The sequence below is a fragment of the Saimiri boliviensis genome, chromosome 10 (genome assembly GCF_048565385.1).
Source record: "Saimiri boliviensis isolate mSaiBol1 chromosome 10, mSaiBol1.pri, whole genome shotgun sequence".
Lineage (NCBI taxonomy): Eukaryota > Metazoa > Chordata > Mammalia > Primates > Cebidae > Saimiri > Saimiri boliviensis.
In genome coordinates this window covers 9,045,106-9,067,127 of record NC_133458.1, presented here as the reverse complement: position 1 = coordinate 9,067,127, position 22,022 = coordinate 9,045,106, and the positions used below count along the sequence as shown (strand labels likewise).

The following is a 22,022-nucleotide window of genomic DNA, read 5'->3' as shown; positions in this document are numbered from 1 at the left end:
CATGCACACACACACATGTGTAGCACAGTTTCTGCATTTTTGGTAAAAGGGATAAAACACAACAAATATTCAGAGTCGCTGTGTTGCATCATTCCAGGGTACTGGAATGTTTGGTAAAGTAATTGGTACTGTTAATTGGTAAGGTTATATAATGTGCAACCGGTGTGGCTGAACACGGTTGCCCTGGCAGTCATCATCTGTCCAGTGTTCCATCTATTAAGACCTATTATATTAATGCCTGCTGTTCTTCAGAGCTAATAAAGTATTTTTATTCATTGGTGAATTGGTCTGTTTTCCCTCTGAAGGAGGAAATGAGATATTTTGAATTCCATGGTAAGAGCTTCTCCTAACCTAGGCTCTTGGGAATAATTATTTACCACCTCTCCTGGACATTTGGCTCTGGCCTTTTCATACTTGTTTTACCAGTTAGAGTTTTATTGTGTCTTTTATTGTAAGTTGGCTTGACTCCTTTTAAGCAAGCTTGGTATAAACAAATAAAATCTGGATGGTAATAATTAGATACAAGGGAAACAGAAGAAACCTAGGGCAGCCTCCCTCTACCCCTCCAGGAAATGATTATGGCTGAGGAGGTAAAAATGAAATGTATGAAAAGTGTCACAAGAGAAACACTTCAGTCTTTGCTACTGGTTGGAAAATTTGGTTCCTTGAGCTGGCCTACCGGATGACAAGGAGCTATACTGTAATTGTCCAGTGTAAAAGGGTAGTGACAAAGGGGGCACCTGGATTTGAACCAGGGACCTCTTGATCTGCAGTCAAATGCTCTACCACTGAGCTATACCCCCCAGGTACTCATCTTCTTTAAATAAAGATACATTAATAATCACAGTCATTCACAAGCTACGCCCTGGCCGTCCTGTCTCCTAGGAGTTACAGGTGTGGAGTTATGTAATGCACAACAGAGCGGCTCCTCTGCACAACGCTCTCCACACCTGGCCAATTAAGCTACAGCCTTAGTTTTTTGGGAAAAAGAGAGTGGTGGGGCTAAATTCAGATGTTGACATAACTCGAGAGCCTGGGTTTGTGCACTGGTTGTTCTGGAATGCAAAGAGCCCCCACTTGACAGTAATAGATGTTCCAATATTGAGCCATCCATGCATTTCTGTTTTAAGTCCTTCTTGGTTATGTGGGATTGTATTATTGGATAAGGTTTTTTATTTTGTCTAGATTTCTCTGAAATGAGATTGGCCTATAGCTTTCTTTGTGGTATATGCTCTTGTAATTTATTTTTTCTATCAGGATTATGTGAATTTCCTAGAATGATTTGGAGAGATTTGTGTAGTGTTCTATACTCTGGAACATTATATATAACACAAGAATTACCTATTCCTAACTAGAGATTAGCAGAAACTTGCCTGTAAGCCTCTGGGTGTGGTAACTTTTGTGAGGAAGAGATCCTTAATATTTTAAATGAATTCTGTCATTATTGGTCTATTTAAGTTCTGCTTCATCTTAGGTCACTTTTAGTAATTCATTTTCACTTAGAAATGTAATAAAGCTGTACATGATATTAAAGTATTCTCTCTCTTTCTTTCTTTCTTTTTTTTTTTTTTTGAGATAGACTTTTGCTTTTGTCATCCAGGTTGGAGTGCAAAGACGCGATCTTGGCTCACTGTAACTTCAAGTGATTCTCCTGCCTCAGGCTCCCTAGTAGCTGGGATTACAGGCACACACCACTATGCCTGGCTAATTTTTGTATTTTTCGTAGTGATGGAATTTTGCCATGTTGGCCAGGCTGGTCTCAAACTCCTGATCTCAGGTGATCCACCTGCTTCAGCCTCCCAAAGTGCTGGGATTACAGGGGTGAACCACCGAACCTGGCCCATAGTAGTCTATTATAATCTGAAATTTTATTTAGGTATGTTCTATTTTTTTTTTCCATTATGTTGTTCATTTGTCCTTTTTGGCTTAGATTACATGAAGATCTGTTTATTTTTGGGGGTAAAAATTCAGATCCAAATTCAGTTACCAGAAGTTGATCTCAGTAGTTGTTGCCTCTTGTGTTTTGAAGCTCTGTTAATAGATGCATACACACTTAAGATCGTTATGTCGTTTTGATAAAATGATCTTTTTAACATTATGAAATATTCCTCTTTAATGTGGTAATTTTCCTTGTTCTGGTCTATTTAGTCTGTTATAAAATAGGCTTTCCATCTTTCTTTTGGTTAGTGTTTGTATGAGATACATATTTTCACTCTCTTAAACTATTCATCTTGTTATCCATAAAGCAGCATTCTTATAGATAGCGTATAGAGTTCTTTGTTCTAGTGATCCTCCCACATTCGCCTCTCAAGTAGCTAGGACCACAGGTGTTAGTCACCATTCCCAGCTAATTTTTTTTAAAATTATTTTTTGTAGAGATAGGATCTAATCTCAAGTTCCTGGCCTCAAGTGATCCTGTGGCCTCGGCCTCCCAAAGGGCTAAGATTACTATTAAGAGCCACTGTGTCCAGTCACTAGTTTGTTGTATTTGTTCCAAATACTAGATTTTGTTCTTTTTTTCTGACTTCATTGGGATTGCATTTTTTCTAATGATTTCATTTCGCCTCCACCATGAGCTATTCCTCTTTGTTTTATATTTTTTAGGATTCCTCTAGAGATTACAGTATCATTAACTTGTCCCATTTTACCTTCAGTTAATGTTTTACTACTTCATGGACAGTGTAAGAACCTTACAACAGATTTTCATTTCCTCCACTTTGTCGTTTGTGTTACTACCGTCATAGATTTTACTTCTACGTATATTATAAACCCAATAGAGTTATATTATTTTTGCAATACTTATCTTTATTTTTTCTTTTTGTTTTTAATTTTTTTTTTTAATTTAAAAAAGGATCTCACCGTGTTGTCCAGGCTGGTCTTGAACTCCTGGCCTCAAGCGATATTCCTACTTTGACCTCCCAAAATCTTGGGATTACAGGTGTGAGCTACTGTGCCCAGCTATATTAATTATATTTTAAAGAGATTCTAAGATGAGACAAAATTATATCAATCTACATATGTATCATTTCTGACCCTTTTTATTACTTCGTGCAGATCCACGTTTTCATCTGATATCGTTTTTCTCTTTCCCTGAAGAAGCCTACTCTACTTCCTGTAAAGTTGGTCTATGGGTAATGAATTCTTTCAGCTTTTGTTGGTCTGAAAAAATGTTTATTTTACCTTCATTGATGAAAGATATTTTCACTGGCTGTAGAACTCATTGAATATAGAATTCGTAGTGTTTTTAAAAAGATATTCCTTTTCCCCATCTCTGGACTGCGTGATTTCTGATAAGAAGTCTGCTTTCATTCCTCTGTGTTGGCTGTCTTTAATATTTTTCTCTTTCTCAATAGCTTTCAGAAACTTTATCACGATGTGCTTTGGTTTAGCTTTCTTTATGATTCTCATGCTTGGGATTTGTTGAGAGGATCTGTGGATTTCTAATTTGCATCCAATTTGGAAACTTTTGAACCATTTGTTAAAATTTTTTTCTGTATTTCTCTCTGTTCTTTTCTTCAGAGATCACACACACCACTTTTTTTTTTAAGAGACTGGCCTTGCTCTGTCACCCACGCTGGAGTACTGTGGCATGATCATAGCTCACTGCACCTCAAACTCCTGGACTCAAGCGATCCTTCCACCTCAGCCTTCTGAGTAACTGGGACTAGAGGCACACACCACCACACCTGGCTAATTTTAATTTTTTTTTTTTTGTAGACATAGGGTTTTGCTTATTGCATAGGCTGGTCTTGAACTCCTGGCTTCGAGCAATCCTCCCATATTGGACTCCCAAGTCTTGCGAGTACAGGAGTGAGCCACCATGCCTGACAAAATATATATGCATTAAACTGCTTGATATTGTCTCACAGCTCAATAAATCTATGCTGCTGTTTTTTTCTGTCATCTTCCTCTGTGTACGTCATTTTGTAGCTTATATTGCTATGTCTTTAAGTTTAATCATCTTTCCTTCTAAAAGACCTAATCCAATTACTTTTCATTTCAGATATTATATTTTTATCTATGGAAGTTATATTTGGGCCTTTTTAACATTTTTAGTTTCTATCCTCATTATGTTCTTGTCTTCCTTTGTATATTTGAGCACATTTATAAAATGATAATAGTTGTTTTAAGGTCATTTTCTGCTAACATCATCATCTCTCTCCATTCTGCATCTGCTTTTCCTCTGATTATGGCTCCTATTTTCCTTTGTTTTTGCATTTTTGTTTGTATATTGGACATTATGAAGTTTATGTTGTGAATGTAAAATTGGATGCTACATTTGGTTGTATTCCTTTAAACAGTGCTGGATACTAGATTTAGTTGTTGTTGTTTTTTTAAAGACTATTGAATTTTGTTCTGGGATGCCGTTAAGTAACTTGGCTTCAATCTACTCCATTTGAGGCTTGCTTTTACATTTTGTTAGGTAGAGTCCAGAGTAGCCTTTATTCTGTACATTAGTCCCCCCTTATCTATAGTTTCACTCTGCAGGGTTTCAGTTACTTGTGGTCAACCTTGGTCTGAAAATAGGTGATATAGTACAAAATGATATCTTGAGAGACAGAGAGAGAGAAGGAGACTACATTTGTATAACTTTTATTATACAGTTATTATTCTATTTTATTATTGATTATTGTTGTTAATCTCTTACTGTGCCACATTTATAAATTAAACTTTATTATAGGCATGTATGTATAAGAAAAAAACAGTATAATTAGGATTTGGTATCATCTGAGGTTTCAGGCATCCACTGGGTATTTTGGGATATATCTCCTGCAGCTAAGAGAAACTACAGTAGCTATTAATAATTTACTTTCACCCCTAAGGCAAGAATCTTCTGAGGACTTTGCTCAATGCCTTAGGTATTATGAGATCTCTCCACTCTGTTTGATTGGAACATGAATTCTTCTGGTCCTGTGTGAACTCTAGGAGTTGTTTGCCCTGTTGCCTACTGGTGTGCTTTTGGTGGTGTGTTCTTTGTTTTGTTTTGTTTTCCTTTTGGACTTAAAGATTTTCCTCTTGTTTAGGCAAAATTTTAAGATACCCCCAGCTCCCAACAAGATTCCTACCCGCTAGCATATATGCACCCCCATATAAGCCTCTTCCTTTCCTTGGGGGTGAAGCTTATGAATATGATGAGATTTCACTCTCGTGATTAGGTTACATTATATTATAAAGGTAAAGGCATTTTACAGATTAAGGTCTGCAAATAAAAAGGGAAATTTTTGGCCTTTAAAAAAAATAAATAAATAATAAAATAAAAGGGAAATTATCCTGGGTAGGTATGACCTAATCAGAGGAGCCCTTTAAATGAAGGTCCTGGTCTTTCTTGAAGAGAGGGATCCTCCTGCTAGCTTCGAAAAGGTGGATTGCCGTTCTCTGGGAGGACCACGAGGCTCGGACCTGGTCCATGCCTAGGTGCCTGGCCAATAGTCAGCAGGCAACAGTGATGTCAATCATATGGCCACAGGGAAATGAATTGTGCCAAAACAGTGAGCTTGGAAAAGAGCCCTCAGCCTGAGCCTGGCTGCGCCTAGATTTCAGCCTTATGAGGCCATAAGATGACCGGCTAATATATTTCTGAACTCCTGACTTGGGTCTCACTTGTACCCATGAGATTTTAATTTATGGAGGTGACTGAGAGACAACACAGAGTCCAATGCCATTGAAAGGTGTTTATGACTTATGTTATCCAACAGAAGGGGACATGCCCCACCATGCAGAGCCACATGGGTGAAGCACCAGTTTTGGTCAGAAAACAGAAGTGACAGGAAAGCGTGGGCAGAACGTTTCCCTGGGAAAGGCAAGGCAAAGCAGGACCATCCGTTTAGGACTGGCTGGTATGAATAACCCCAGAGAGTCTTAGGGGCATAGAGGCCGTTCCTAGTTGTCTTGATACCTGGCCCTGGAGTGATTTAGAGTAGGGGAATATTGCCATGGCATGTTGGAGTTTGTTAAGGAAGTGGTTTGGAGCATGGGCTCTGGGTTGGCTAGTCTGCATACAGACGGTGTGCTCCCAGGTGAGCCCTTTGCTGTCTCTAAGAACTGGCTAACCTTGAGATGGGCTGTCTCTGCCAAGTCATTGAAGCTGCAGATACAGAGCATCAAGAATACAGAACATAAGAAAATACAGTTGACATAATTGGCCCTGTAACGAATGGAGGCCAAAGAGACAAAGAATCTAAGAAAGCACAGAACACCAACCCACAGAAGCTGCGAGATAATAAGTTTGTGCCATTGAGGCCTCTAAGGCGGTTCATCATGAACCAATAGAAAATGAGAACAGCCCTCCAGGCACACGCATCCTCCGCACGGGACCTCTCTGCAGGTTCCCAGAACTCTTCCTGCCACTTCCTCCTCTCTGGTACTTTCACCTACAAATTCTAGCTTCCCTGGCCTCCTTGAAGTCTTATTTTTGCCTCTTCAACTCGGTGAGACCCCTGGGTCTGTGTCGATTCCCTGTCCTTTCGCTGCAGACCACAGGCAGCAAGCCGGGCCATTTGCCTTCTCCCTGCTCTCCTCTGCTTATTGTTCAGTGTCTGAAAACCTTTGTTTTATGTATTTTGTCCAGTTATCTCATTGTTTATGGCAGGGAGGCAATTCCCACACTAGTTAGTTTTTCTCATGGGGGATGCAGAAATTTATGATCCCAATAACCATTTAACAGTCAAGATTGCTACTCCTGAGCCACGGGGACAAAGGGTGACAATGGATTGTTACTTCCCACAGGCACGTTTTCTCTTGCATATGAGTTTGTATTCTTTGGTTGCAGCCCACAGAAATGAACTCTGGATAATTCAAGCAAAAAGACATTTATAGTGCAGCTATTAGGTAACTCACAGAGTGACTGGTGGGCCGGAGAGCTAGCCGACAGGAAGCAGGGCGGCTTGTCATCCCGACAGCAGAGAGCTTGGCACTCTAGCAGCTGCCACCACTGAACACTCCACTTTGCTGGCTTTTCATCCATCCCTGGGTTGCCCTGCTCAAGGCTGTGGGTCCCCAAGGAAAGTGTTTGGCCTGTCATGGGACAACGGTCTGACCTGTGCCGGGATAAAGGGGTGTACCTTGCTTTACTATCCCACCAAAAAGACACCCAAAGGGAAAGAGGAGGGTCCCCCAAAAGAGACGTAGGTCCTGCTAGGAAGAGGGAAAGGATGTTGGATGGCCATGAAGAGACAAATGCCACCAGAGCCTTGAGGATGCACAGCACTGGTGATGTCTGATATTCTGCACATCCCAGGAGCTGGCAAACTTCCTCCCTGCAAACTGCTTCCCTTCCTGCTGGGATCCCCTCCTCACCCTCTGGCCCCTGGATGCCCCACAGCCATCTGGCTGCCCTTTCCAAGTCTGTGGCTAAAAATGCTGACTCTTACAAGCAGAAAGGACTTCAAGATGATCTTTTCTGTGTCCTTCTGAGTTGGAGACAGCTAATCAACAACACAGCCAGGTAGCACCATGGGGGGTCTAGAGGCTGCATGTATTGTCCTGAGTCACGGCCAGTCATGCCCAGTGTGGAGCGGGCACTGATGACAGGCTGGGCTCTGTGCTGGACACTATCCATGCACACCCCTCCCGGCCATGCTGGGTGGTAATTTCTCTTTTTGGTGCTTACAGATGAAGATGCTGGAGCTTGGAGAGGTTAGGGAACTTGTTCAAGGCCACCCACTAATAAATGGAGAGTCTGCCTTGGAGCCTTGGGCCCTGCAAGGTCAAGGCCAGTGATCTTAAGTACCAAGTCACATTGCACTGAATACAGAGGACATTTTCCCCTCTTTGCTTGGTACAAATAAGGAGACAGAAGGGGTGGCCCCGGGGGAAATGGTGACTACCCTCCCAGAGAGGAAGCGGTGAAGATCCACCACCATCTGTCTAGCACATGCTTTTGTAAAGGTGTTCATCCTGGGAGAACATTTGTGTGTGTGCTGCTGAGAGGAGAGGTGGATGTGGTTGAAAGATCCCTGCTGCAGGGAGCGGGCCTGCCTCTGCCCCTCCATGGTTTGTGCCTCAACTAAGCTTCACAATATTCCCAAGTCATGGCTTTCTCATCTGGAAAATGAGAGAAGGAAAGACCCACTTTTCCCCTGTATGAGTTTCCTTCCACGTGTTACAGGGAGTCTGTCCTACTTGTGAAAATTGTCTCCATACGTGGGGAGGGGTGAAAGTGGGGCCAGGTGTAAGCTTGTGTGTGTGTGAGTGGGTGAAGATGAGGCCAGGGGCTAGGCAGTAAACTTCTGTGTGAAGGAGTGACGGACACATGGTGGGATGAGGTAAAAACCTCTAGCTACACTTCCCAGCACTGACCAGGGCACGTGTGCACATCTGGGGCCCCTTGTGTTGTAATGTCCAGAGAGGCAGACTCCAGAAGGAGGCTTGGAGCTCGCCAGACCACCCCCACAGTCCCATAAATGACCCCCAAGTCCATCCAGCTCCTTTGGTCCAATCCTGAATTTGGCTTTGCTAAGCCACTCCTGGATTCTCTCAACACAGACCCTGCTCCCTGCCTCATAGTTCAGAGACGCTAGAAGCTCTGTCTTTGACTTGCCCAACTTCCTACTCTTCCCAGCTTCACTCTGTCCTCACCTATCCAAACCCTAAGCTCTCCATGGCCCATTGTGTCAATGATCCTCTTCTTGGAGTGTGTCCAGTCAACGGTGAAAATATGCTCAAGCAGCCCTTCTGCAATGACTGACAGATACAATGTCTTGGATCTTTTAATTCTCCCAAATCTAGGCAGACATACATGACTTTTCTCTGTCTTCCAAGTTTTAAATAATATACACACAAAAATTCTTAAAAATTTTTTTGTATCAAAACAAAGTGTGTGGCTTAAAAAGTTAGCATAGTATATGCATACAGCCTTGAAAAAGAAGGACATTCCGACACATGCTACAACATGGATGAACTTTGAGGACATTATCTTAAGTGGAATAAGCCAAATACTGGATGATTGCACTCATATGAGGTGCCCAGTCAAATTCACAGAGACCAAAAGTAGAATGGAGGTTGCCGGGGCGTGGGGGGAGGTTAAGATGAGGAGTTAGTGTTTAATACAGACAGTTTCTGTTTGGGAAAATGAAAAAGTTCTGGAGATGGATGGTCAGTGTTGGTTGCATGATGATGTGAATGTACTTAATACAAGTGAACAATACACTTAAAAATAGCTAAAATAACCAATTTTATGTTGTGGATATTTCACCACAATAACAAAAGAAAAAAGCTTATAAAGCTTATAACAAAAACCCAAAACCTGGCAGCCCCATCTCACCCGTCTGCATACAATCCCTGCTCCCCAAAGGCAGCCACTTTAAACTCTTAGCATTTCCCCATGGGTTCTTCCATTGGTCTGAAGAACAGGCTTATAGTGTTATTTCTTCATTTTTTCAGTTTTAAATATTATCTAACTTCCTATGATGGAAGACAAGAATTTAGCACTTGTATAAGCCTCTTTCTTCCCCATAACCTACACACACACACACACACACACACACACACACACGTGCGTACACACACATTTTCTCTCCCTCTAGTCTCTCAACTCAATAGTTAGCATTTACATTATGATCAGACAAGTTTTTTCTTTCTTTCTTTCTTTTTTTAACAGCTGGGCTTTATAGTGTCCTCTGATTAGATTTTCTCTTTCATACACCTCTTTTTTTTCCTGGGAATTTATGGTGACCTCTTTGGTAAGTTTCATGCGAACTTCATTAATCCTCCCGATATCTCTGAAAGAGGAGTGAATCTCTACTTACCGGTGTGGTTTTTTTCTTTTTCTCAGAGACATACCTCCCTAATCGCTCTGAACTGTCTCAGGCACTCTGGGCCTGCTGTCAGCCACCACTTGGGGACCTCTCTTCCCCACCAGCCTGGGAAGTCACCAGCCCTCCCTGCCTTTGATGGTCTACTGCATTTATTTGTTGAAGCGCATCCTCCAGCGGCTTCCTGGGACCTTAGGTCTCTGAAAGTATCTTCTTCTAACATCATACTCAGTTGGTCATTAGTCTGGAAATTTCATACCCAGAGTTGGTAATCATTTTTCTGTACAATATTCGAAAACGTTGCCTTCTTGTTTCCTAACTTTCAATGTTACTGTTGAGAATTCCAATGCGATTTTAATTTGCTATGCTTTGAATCTGTCCTTTTCCCCCTGACTCTCCACAGAAAGTCGTTAAAAGCCGGCAATTTCACAATGTAGTCCCTTGGTGCGAGTCTTGGTGTTGGTTGCTCGCTGCCCTCTCTATCTATAAACTCTGGGAAATTTTCTCCTCTCTGTCTTCTGAATTCCTCCTTCTTGGACACTGAAAGTTGGACTCTCTAAATCCTCTGATAGATTTTTGAAAGTTGGATTTTCTAAATCAATCACTGTCTTTTCATTCTACTGTCTGGATGAGTTTTCTTTCAATCCTTCTGTTGGATTTTTAATTTCTGTGTCATATTTTAAATGTTCAGGCCCTTTTTCTTATTCTTTGAAGTTCTTTCTGGTTCTACACTGTGTTCCCTTTTCATGCATGCAAAATCTGTCCTTATCTCTCTGAGGATAGCAATGACACTCATATATAGTTTTAAGTTTTCCTCTGCTCCTAGTATTGTCTCTTTTTCTTTTTCTGATTGCTTTCCTCTATGCTTTTCATGTTAGAGATGTTGCCTCCAAAGTCTGTGGATCTCTAATGACATATTTGGAAATTGAGAGTGAGATGTCTGACGCTGATTAGGTTCTCTCTGAGTGTGGGTGGCACTTGTTGGCTGATAGCTTGGTAGTTGGGAAATCCAGAAAAGCTTGATTTTGCAGATCACATGCAAAGCGTAAAAACTCCAAATGATATTGCTCGTCTCCAGCCAGAAAGAATATGGCTACCAGTAAGCTGGAGTCACAGAATAGGGGAAGGGGAAGGAGAACGTCTCACAGTTCAGCCTGTAGGCTTCCCCTTAGTCCTCTCTAGAATGGGCAGGGACTTTGTCTTGTCTGGTGCTGTAGCTGTGTTACTGTGCCATGCACACTGTATCCATTCAACAAATTGGTGAATGGGTGACTGAATTCCACTATTTCTCATTGAGCAACCATCACAGATACTCCTGAGTCTGGACTTCTCTGGATCAGCCTCTCAAGGGGTAAACGTCTCTCTCACCTGGATTACTCCATGGCAGAAAGGATCTGGAGTCTTTCCGCTTTGGAAATAGAATTTCAAATGGGGTTTCTGTTTCCAGCTCCATGACAAAGGTCCACCTGCTGGGCTCTACGCCCTCCAATTCTTGAGCCTTCTGGGGTTAGGGTCACCTTGGGAGGCAGTTTGCTTCTCTGGATTCTGTCACTGAGGACATTTAGCTTTCAGCATCCTCAGGTCTGTGAAATCACTCATCACTCCTGAACTGGGATGATATTTTCTGCTATTTTAATTCCGATTCTCTTTGTCCTTTCAGTAAATATCTCCTCGAGCAAAACACATAAGTTAATCTGATTTTGTTTTTCAGGAGATATACCTTTTAGTATAGCCTGTATCCCTGCTCTGAAAATGACATAAAGATTTTTTTGAGCAAAGAAAAACACAGTATTTATCAGCTAACTTCCCTAAGGAAATAGTATTCTTCAGAAAAAGTATTCTTCAGAAAAGAGTATTCTTCAGAGTAGATGAATGGAATGTTGGGTATGCAAGGGAAACAAAATAATACCAAGAGTAAATAGATGTGTTGGCCAGGCACAGCAGCTTACGCCTGTAATCCCAGCACTTTGGGAGGCCAAGATGGGTGGATCACTTGAGGCTAGGAGTTCAAGATCAGCCTAGCATGAAATTCTGTCTCTACTAAAAATAAAAAAATTAGTCAGGCATGGTGGCAGGCACTTGTAATCCCAACTACTCGGGAGGCTGAGGCATGAGAATCACTTGAACCCAGGAGATAGAGGTTGCAGGGAGCCAAGATTATGCCACTGTCCTCCAGCCTGAGATTCCTTCTAAAAAATAAAAAATAAATAGGCGTGTAATGTAAATAAATATTGATAGTATAAAACAATAATTATGTCTAACATAGTCTAAAATCTATAGATAATTACAACATACAACATTACATAAGTCAAGATAAGAATACAAGAACTTAAAGTGTTTTAGGGTTCTTGCAATGTCATGGAGAGAGGGTAAATGTATTATCAGTATTAAATTTTGACATGCTCAGCATGCATGCTATGCCCTCTAGGATAACTATTTAAAAAGAAGAGTAGGCCGGGCGCGGTGGCTCAAGCCTGTAATCCCAGCACTTTGGGAGGTCGAGACGGGTGGATCACAAGGTCAAGAGATCGAGACCATCCTGGTCAACATGGTGAAACCCCGTCTCTACTAAAAATACAAAAAATTAGCTGGGCATGGTGGCGCGTGCCTGTAATCCCACCTACTCAGAAGGCTGAGGCAGGAGAATTGCCTGAGCCCAGGAGGCGGAGGTTGCGGTGAGCCGAGATTGCGCCATTGCACTCCAGCCTGGGTAACGAGAGCGAAACTCAGTCTCAAAAAAAAAAAAAAAAAAAAAAATAGTAACAAAAATAAACCAGGAAGCAAAGTACAATAGAGATCTATGAAACCAAAAGTTGGTTCTCTGAAAAGATCTGTAAAGGCCAGAAATCTCTGGCAAGACTTTTTAAGACAAAGAAAATAGAATGTAAACATACCTACTACTAGGAATTTAAAAGGGAACATTACTTAGAGGTAACAGAGATCATATGGAAATTCAAAGTTAAAATTCAAAGTTAAAAGCCTTGATAATATTAAACATCTATTTATGATTTTAAAAACCATCCACTGTAATAAAATAATAAAAATCTTAATATAAAAATAGAAAGGGGCTGGGCTTAGTGGCTCATGCCTGTAATCCCAGCACTTTGGGAGGTCGAGACTGGCAGATCATCTGAGGTCAGGAGTTTGAGACCAGCCTGGCCAACATTGTAAAACCCCATCTCTACTAAACATAAAAAAAAAATTAGCTAGGTGTGTTGGTGCACACCTGTAATCCCAGTGACTTGGGAGGCTGAAGGAGGAGAATCACTAGAACCCAGGAGACAGAGGTTGCAGTGAGCCGAGATTGTGCCACTGCTCTCCAGCCTGGGTGATAGAGCGAGACCCCGTCCCCCAATCCCCCCAAAAAGGAATTTTTTAAAATAAAGGATGTCCAATAGATATCAACTAATTGATAAAATATAAAAATGTTTCTCAACTGGACATGGTGGCTCAATGAACCTGTAAACTGAGCACTTTGCAGGCTGAGGTGGGAGACCAGCCTAGGCAATAAAGCGAGATTTTAATTTTTAACAACAAAAAGTTAGCCAGGTGAGGTGGTGCATGACTGTAGTTTCAGTTTCTCAGGAGGCTGAGGTGGGAGAATCACTTGAGCCCAGGCTGCTGAGCTGCAGTAAGCTATGATGGTACCACTGTACTCCAGCCTGGGCGGTAGCAAGATCCTGTCAAAAAAAAAAAAAAAAAAAATCTTTCTCTCTGATTGGGAATAGGCAAGCATGACACCTATCAATACTTCTATTCATGTTTTTATGAAGTTCATAGTAACTGAAATAAGACAAGTAAAATAAGTAGGCATATATGTATTGTAAAGTAAAAAATTAATCTTATTCACAGAAGAGTGCCAGAGTTCCTAGACAACCCAAAAGGATATATAGATAAATCATTAGAATTTATATATGAGTTTAGCAAGTTTGTGACTTATATGTAGTGGGAAAATGACTCTTAAAAATAAAAATATAACAGAATCAAAAATAGCAAATATCTAGGGGTAAATCTAATGAATATATTTATAATAATCTCTCTACACAGAAAGTGATAAAATTTGACAGTGATAAAGAAATTTCTGAGAGAAATACATAAATGAAGGGATATATCATCTTCATGGACTGGAACACACACAGCATAAATATACTAATTTCTATATAGATTCAACTCAATCTAAATCAAAATGACTGCAGTTTTTCATGGTGGATGGAGGGAAGAAATTAGCACGAACTGATTCTAAAATTTACATTGAAAATGCAAAAAGCCAAGAATATCCAAGCTAATGTTCAAGAACAAAATAAGAGGAATTGCTCTTACATATAAAAATATTGTTAAAAATATTGTTAGCAAGTTGTGATGATTAAGATGATATATTTGCACAAGGAAGAACAAGCAAACCAAAGGAACAGAAATCCAAAGGAATCCAGAAATTGACTCACACACTTATAGATTCTTGATTTATGATGAAAGTAGCAGTGGCATTCCTGAGCAGTTCAGAAAGGATAGCTTTGTCAATAAAGCTTCTGAGTCCATTAGACATCAACATAGAAAAAATGAAACTTGGACCCCTCTCTTGCACCAAACACAAAATCAATTCTGGGTGAATTATCGACCCAAATCGGAAGGGTGAAACAATTAACTTTCTAGTGGGCAACAGAAGAGACTCTCTTCTGCTCTCAAAGGAAGAAAAGATTTCTTAAACAGACCTTAAGAAGAGCCATAAAGTAAAAAGACTAATAAGATATTAAAATTAGCAATGCTTATTTATGAAAAGTTGCCATTAAAAAGTTGAAAGGAGCCAGGTGTGGTAGTTCATACCTATAATCCTAGCATTTTGAGAGGTTGAGGCATGAGGATTGCTTTAATCCAGGCATTGGAGACTAGCTTGGGCAATGTAGCAAGATCTCATCTCTACAAAAAATTTTAAAAATTAGCCTGGCATGGTGGCACATGCCTGTGTTCCCAGGTACTTGAGGTGCTGAGGTGGAAGGTTTGCTTGAGCCCAGGAGGTAGAGGCTGCAGTGAGCCATGATCACACCACTGCATTCCAGCATGGGTGACACAGTGAGATGGTCTCTCTCAAGAAATAAATAAAAAAGTTGAAAGGCAAGTTATAGAGAAGGAGAAGTTATTTGCATACATATAATTAACAAGAAATTTTATTCAGAATATATAAAGAAATCCTATGAATCAATTAAAAAAAAAAAAGTACAAAAATGAGCAATAGATCAGAACAAGGTTATCTAAAGAAAGGTTATCAGTATAACCAACAAACACAGGACAAGTGGTCCTATCTCAGTCGTAGTTAGTGAAATGCAAAATAACATCACAAGAAACACTACACACCCACTGGAATACCTAAATTAAAAAAGAAAAAAACTAACAATAATTGTGTTGGTAATGAGACGATGTAATGGAAAAACCTATATTGCTGATGTGAGCATAAACTTGCACAAGTTTACCCACTAAAGTTGACATTATCCACTAGAGTTGAAGATATAGACACCCTATGAACTAGAAAATCCTCTCCTAGGATTAGGCTCAGAATAAATGTGCACTGGCTTTGCAGACGCTGCCATCACCGGGAGCCTTGTATCAGCTGTGGTCAACCCCACCGTGTACTTTCACATTGCCATTAACAGCAAGCCCTTGGTCCACATCTCCTTCGAGGTAATGGGTCTGGAAACCAAGAAATGACTGCTCATCTAATCCATAAACATAATCTATGTTAACATATTGGAGCTGTTTGCAGACAAGTTTCCAAAGACAGCAGAAAACTTTCATGCTCTGAGCCCTGGAGAGAAAGGCTTTGTTGATAAGAGTTTTTGCTTTCACAGAATTATTCCAGGGTTTATGTGTCAGGGTGGTGACTTTGCACTCCATAATGGCACTGGCGGCAAGTCCATCTACAGGGAGAAATTTGATGATGAGAACTTCATCCTAAACCATACAGGTCCTGGCATCTTGTCCATGGCAAATGCCAGACCCAACACAAACGGTTCCCTGTTTTTCATGTGCACTGCCAAGACTGAGTGGTTTGATGGCGAGCATGCGGTCTTTGGCAAGCTGAAAGAAGGCATGAATATTGTGGAGGTCATGAAGCGCTTTGGGTCCAGGAATGGCAAGACCAGCAAGAAGATCACCACTGCTGACTGTGGACACCTCTAATAAGTTTGACTTGTGTTTTATCTTATCCACCAGACTATTCGTTCTGTAGCTCAGGAGAGCTCCCCTCCACCCCATTTGCTCACAGAATCCTAGAATCTTTGTGCTCTCACTGCAGTTCTCTTTGGGTTCCATGTTTTCCTTGTTCCCTTCCATACCTAGCTGGATTGCAGAGTTGAGTAAAGTTTATGATTATGAAATAAAAACTAAATCACACAAAAAAAGAAATTTGTACCTAAAGACACATACATGAATATTCACAGCAGCTTCATTCATAATAGATTCAAATTGAAAATAACCCAAATGTTTATAAAGAATAGAATGATAAATACATTGTACTATTAGCCCAATATAATCTTATACAACATTAAAATGAATGTGCTATAGCTTCATGCAATAACATGAATGAATCTCACTCTCTTAGTCCATTCCAGCCCCTATAACAAAATACCACATACTGGAGAGCTTATATACAATAGAAATTTATTTCTCACAGCCCTGGAGGCTGGGAAGTCCCAGATCCAGGCAGATGCAGTAACTGGTAGGAGCTCCATTTCTGGCTCACAGATGGTGCATTCTTGTATGCTTACATGGTGGAAGGGGTGAGGGGTCTCTCTCTCCAGCCACTTTTGTAAGGTCACCAATTCCATTCATGAGGGCTCCACCCTCACAACCTAATCACTTTCCAAAGACCTCACCTTCTAATACCATCACCTTGGGGATTAGAATTTTGCGGGAACACGGACATTTGCACCATAGCGCTCACAAATAGAATATTGAGAGAAAAAAGCTAGACAAAAAGGAATATATGTTTTACGGTTCCATTTAAATAAAGTTCATGAACAGATAAAATTAATGCGTGATGAGAGAAGCCAGAACAGCTTGATTCTTTCGGGGAGGAGAGGCCAGTGCCTAGGTGGGTCCTGCAGGAGGTTTCTGAGTTTCTGCTGTGTTATTTTCTCAGCTGGTGGAGTGGTTACCAAGCATGTCCACTTTGTTTTCATTCATTGAGCTGTACATGAGGTTTTGTGCAGTCTTCTCTGTATTATGCTTTAATTTTCCAAAGGAAAAGGAAAAAACTAGCCATGAAAAGAAACCACCAGGGTCAGAGACTGTAGCAATGACTGTGACCTCATCAGCTGAATTGACCCACTCTGGGCTTGTATTGGTAGCAGATACTGCCCAGGTTCTGCCCGGGTCCTGCCTGGGTGCTGCCAGGTCCTGCCCAGGTGCTTCCCAGGTTCTGCCCAGGTGCTGACAGATCTTGTCCAGGCACTTCCAGGTCTTGCTCAGGCACTGCAACAGCAGCACAGGAGCTTGGGGACCAGAGCATCCTTGAGGCTGCGGCTAGGACCCCACCTCTCTAGAAGGCAGTATTCCCAGGGCCACATCTTACACTTTCAGTTAAAATGAATAAAACAGTTCCTAAGGAAAAAAATTAAAACCCCATTCCCAACCTCACAACAGCATCAGCAGCAGCCTCAACAATACAACAAATATTAGTAAGTCGCCCTTGTCTCCCTTTTCCTCCCACATAGCCTCTGCCTGCTGACACCATCTGCCTGCAAAACAAATATGAACCTGTGGTTCCTTTGCTTCAAATCCTCAGCAAACTCCAAGATGTCTAAAACGTCAAAGCTTCAAAGCACAGTCAATGTACAAGGCTCCCCACAACCTGTGTCAATCTACTTTTCCATTGTGGTCACCTCTCTCTCCCACCCCTCCCTGTTCCTCTTGCTCCCCCCCATACCACCCCCCCCCCACAGACCCTCACAGGCACACATGTGCCCTCCAGCCACCGTGTGCTCTCCACGGTCCAGCACGTCTTTTAATGTGCCATCCAACACACCTCCCAACCCCACTGTCTGGACAGACATTCATCCCTCACAGTAGAGGTGACCTCTCAGCTAGTTTTTTTGTTTTGTTTTGTTTTTTTGAGATGAAGCCTTGCTCGGTCACCCAGGTTGGAGTGCAGTGGCATGATCTCGGCTCACTTCAACTTCCACCTCCTGGGTTTAAGTGATTCCCATGCCTCAGCCTCCTGAGTAGCTGGGATTACTGGCACATATCACCATGCCCGGCTAATCTGTGTATTTTTAGTAGAGATGAGATTTTACCATGTTGGCTAGGCTGGTCTTGAAGTCCTGGCCTCAAGTGATCCACCTGCCTCAGTTTCCCAAACTGCTGGGATTACAGGCATGAGCCACTGCACTGGGCATGTTTTTGAAGACTTTTCTCCCTTTCCCTGGCCCCAGGTTGAGTTACTTTTTCTCTCTTACCTGTTTTTTTTTTTTCCCTTAGTTTAAGATTTTGTTTGGAACTGTAGCACATATTATTATGTTGTCATTATTTCCATCTGGCTCTGAGCATGTCTTAGGCAGGAGATATGTTCAAATATGTCTGGAGCATTGGTACTCAGTAGATACTCATAAAAAATGTCAGTTGAGTTTAACCAAGGAGGGTTCATTGGCCTTTCTGTTCTTAAATTTCAGCAAGGCTATTGATGCATGTTTTGCCTTGGAACTGAGGAAGAGTAGGCTGAAAGGTTGTGAAGACAAGAAAGGGGTGGTTCATGGCAGTAAAAAAGACCACTATTTAGAATTGGTGCTGCTAGCTCCTGACAGCAAGCTTGAAGTCCTGGGCATGTCCTCACAAGTAAAAAGGTGGCAGTTGTGAAGTCACAGCAGGTCAAGAAGATGGCCCAGAGGTAGAGAATTTGACTGAAGGTCAGACAGTGCTTGGGACAAAGAGAGAAACAAAATACCATGGAAGTGACACTGTGTGACTTTTGAAACTAGACAATAAAAGCATGGCAGCTTCCACCTTGGTCTTTCAGATTTATCACTCTGGGGGAAGCCAGCCTCCATGCTGTGAGGATGCTCAAGCAACTCTGTGGAGGCTGATGTGGAAAGGGACTGAAGCCCTCAGCTCATGGTCTGCATCAGCTTGCCAGCCGTGGGAGAGAGCCATGTTGAAAGTAGGCCCTCCAGCCTCAGTCAAGCCTTCAGATGACACAACCCCAGCTGACAAACAACTACAACTGCAGGAGAGATCTCTAAATGAGAACTGCTTATCTGAGCCCATCCTGAATTCCTGGCCAATAGAAACCATGGAAGTAAGACATGATTAGTGTTTGAGGCTCTAAGATCTGCTGTGATTTGTTTTGCAGCATTAGCTAAACAAAATTCCAAGTGAAGAAGGTGAGTAGAAAAGGGCATTTTGGGTAGAGGATGCAGTACAAACAAAGGCTGGGCAAGGAATCATGTGCGTCAGGGGAGCAGTGGGAAGTGTAGTGTGGGCTATGGGAGGGCATTGAGGGCACAAGGGCTAGAGAAGGCAGGAAAGTCTAAATTGCCATGGGCCATGAGTTCCATGGGATGAAGTTTATGTTTTGTCCTGTGAACACTGAGGATCCACAAAGGGTTTTATTCAGGAGATGAAAATAATCTGCTTAGATTGTTCAGGAATCTCACGGTGGTGACCACATTGGATAGGATAGTCCAGTGGAAGGGGTTACAGGGCTCTAACTTAAGAGTTACAATGATTCAAGCAAGAGAACATGAAGCTGTGGCAGTTGGGGTAGAGACGGTGGATGAAAATTTGGAATCTTTAAGATTTTGGCTAGGTGCAGTGGCTCATACCTGCAATCCCAGCACTTTGGGAGGCCGAAGTGGAAGAATAACTTGAGCCCAGGAGCTCAAGACCAGCCTGGGCATTGTAGTGAGACCCCCTCTCCACAGAAAATTTAAAAATCAGCCTGGCGTGGTGGCACACGCCTGTAGTCCCAGCTACTCAGGAGGCTGAGTTGGATGTATTTCTTGAGCCCAAGAGTTTGAGGCTGCAATGGGCTATAATCAGGCCTCTGCACTCCAGTCTGGGCAACAGAGTGGATCTGGTAACTTTTTGGACTGAAAGATGAGGTGAGATGGAAGCAGGGGAGGTGAGATACAGAGGACCCCAGCTTGGATGCCTTGAGGGCTTGCAATGTTCTTACTATTAATATTTTTATTTTGAAAATTTATTTTTAGAAATAAATTATTTTATTATTATTATTCTATGTGGTTAGTTTTCTCCCCATCAAAGGCAAAAAGTTAGGTATGCCTGGAAGTTAGAAGTTTAAATAGATCCCAGCTGCAGATGAAATTGCGATCAGAAAATAAGGGGAGTGGGAGGAAAAGTAATAGGACTTTGCACCGGAGATGACTTTGTTCCAGTGATTGCCCTCGGCAGTTTGAACTGATATGTGGAGGAAGGCTTTTGCTCGTGCAGTGGGACCATCCCTCCAGACGCACCCATTTGCCTCCACCCATGTACATGTGGAAAGAAAGTTCCAGGCTCCCCTCCTTTCTCCTCCCCTCCCTCTTGAGGATGCTGGATGAGGGATGGTGGGGGTGGGCTGCACAGAGCGTGGGAAGGATACTCAAGGAGTCTCTGGGCAGTCACTGCGGGGAGCCCGGAGTCCGGGTTGGGTAATTGTTCCGCCTAGGTTATTGTGTTCAGGGGGAAGAGAGGCTCTCTGGAAAGAATGCGTTTCATTTGTGTCGGGTGGTGAGAACCGCATCTCCGCATTGGGACATTTCCTGGATGCACTGCCCTCTGTCCACAAGTAGAAATGGAAGCAGCCAAGGCAGGCGGGTAGGGCCCAGGCAGCAACCAGAACGACAAGTGAGAGGCCAGAGGGAGCAGATGCAAGTCCTGCGTATGAGGTGGGCGGAGGCCTTGGCCATGTCGCAACTGCAAAGCGGCGGAAGTTGAGCTCCCGGGTCTCATAACATACAGGTTTGTCCGCACGTGGCCACCTTGCGAGAACCCCAGTTCCCCAGTTGTCCTGGTTGTGAGGATCCTGAGACTCAGTGACTTGCTAACAATGACACAGGTGGCAGGAGGCAGAATCAGGATTCAAACCTACTTAAACGCCCCACAGGGTTTCTGCAGAAAACCTTCTAGAAAAGTCATTGAGAGGCTAGCAAAGCTTGTCTGCTGCATCCTATTTCTCTGTCACAGACAAATAACATTACAGTCCTAGAGGCTGGCTTTTGAGGGGTGGGAGAGGAAGGAAGCAAGATACTCTTGCTGGATAAAAACCAGTAAACTGTAGGTGACACCTGGATTTGAAGCAGGGACCTCTTGATTCTCTTCAACTGCTCTTCAAATGCTCTTCCACTGAGCTAAACCCTCTACAGTGTCAGGCTTCTCTCCTTAGTGCCTTTTAAGGCCGCAGTCCCACGCTTCTTCTGATCTCTGGCTATTCCTGGGCTCTCACCTTCAGGGAACTGGTACTGGCAACATGGCTCCTTGCCGCCGCCACGACGCACTCACAGATTCCCTCCTACGCGTTACCAGCATCACCCACCTGCCCAAGTGCTGCTCCCTTTATGGAGTCTCTCTCTGGGTCCACCTCCCTCTAACTCCTGCTTTGTTGTCCCGGGGGCGAGGGCTGTCAGAGCGAGGCCTGGAGAGCTCTGCATCAGCGTAGCTCTCACCTTGCCTCAGGCCTGGGACGCTGGGCCCTGGGAACTCAAGGCCTCGCCCTGCCTCTACTGGGATCATGACTAGGACTCCAGGAGAACCTGTCCTGGACACCCCTTCTCCTCCCTTCCCTCATCAGCCTGACCCTCTTCTCTCTGCGGTTGCTACTGTCCTGGTGTTAGCACTCCCTGCCCCTCCTCTACGCGGATTCTTATTCCCTGATTCCCATACCGAAGACAGTGGGACTTGCCAGACTCCGTAAGTTCATGAATCACCTCCTTAAAATTGATCTCTAGATAGACAGACAGATGATAGATACAGAGATAGATAGATAGATAGATAGATAGACAGACAGATCTACCTATCTGTGTCTGTCTGTCTGTATCTGTATCTAAATCTATATTTATCTATCCACCCACATCCTGTTCATTCTGTTTCTCTGAAGAACCCTAACTATGATACCAGCTAAACCACTGTTCAATAATAATGAAAAGATAAGAAACTTTCATTGATAAAAATTGAGAGAATTTGCCATCAGCGAACTCTCAGTAAATTTTATTTTATTTTGAGACAGGATCTCACTCTGTTACTCAGGCTAGAGTGCAGTGGCATGATTGTGGCTCACTGCAGCCT

General features: G+C 42.5%; 1 non-coding gene and 1 pseudogene across 1 annotated transcript; one reads left to right on the top strand and one right to left on the bottom strand.

Moving 5' to 3' along the window:
- Positions 1-731: 731 nt before the first annotated feature.
- TRNAC-GCA (transfer RNA cysteine (anticodon GCA)) lies at positions 732-803 on the bottom strand. Its single transcript has one exon. It is a non-coding gene; the product is annotated as a tRNA-Cys (tRNA).
- Positions 804-15,558: 14,755 nt separating this feature from the next.
- Positions 15,559-15,996, top strand: LOC101043766 (peptidyl-prolyl cis-trans isomerase A pseudogene; annotated as a pseudogene).
- The last annotated feature ends 6,026 nt before the right edge of the window (positions 15,997-22,022 follow it).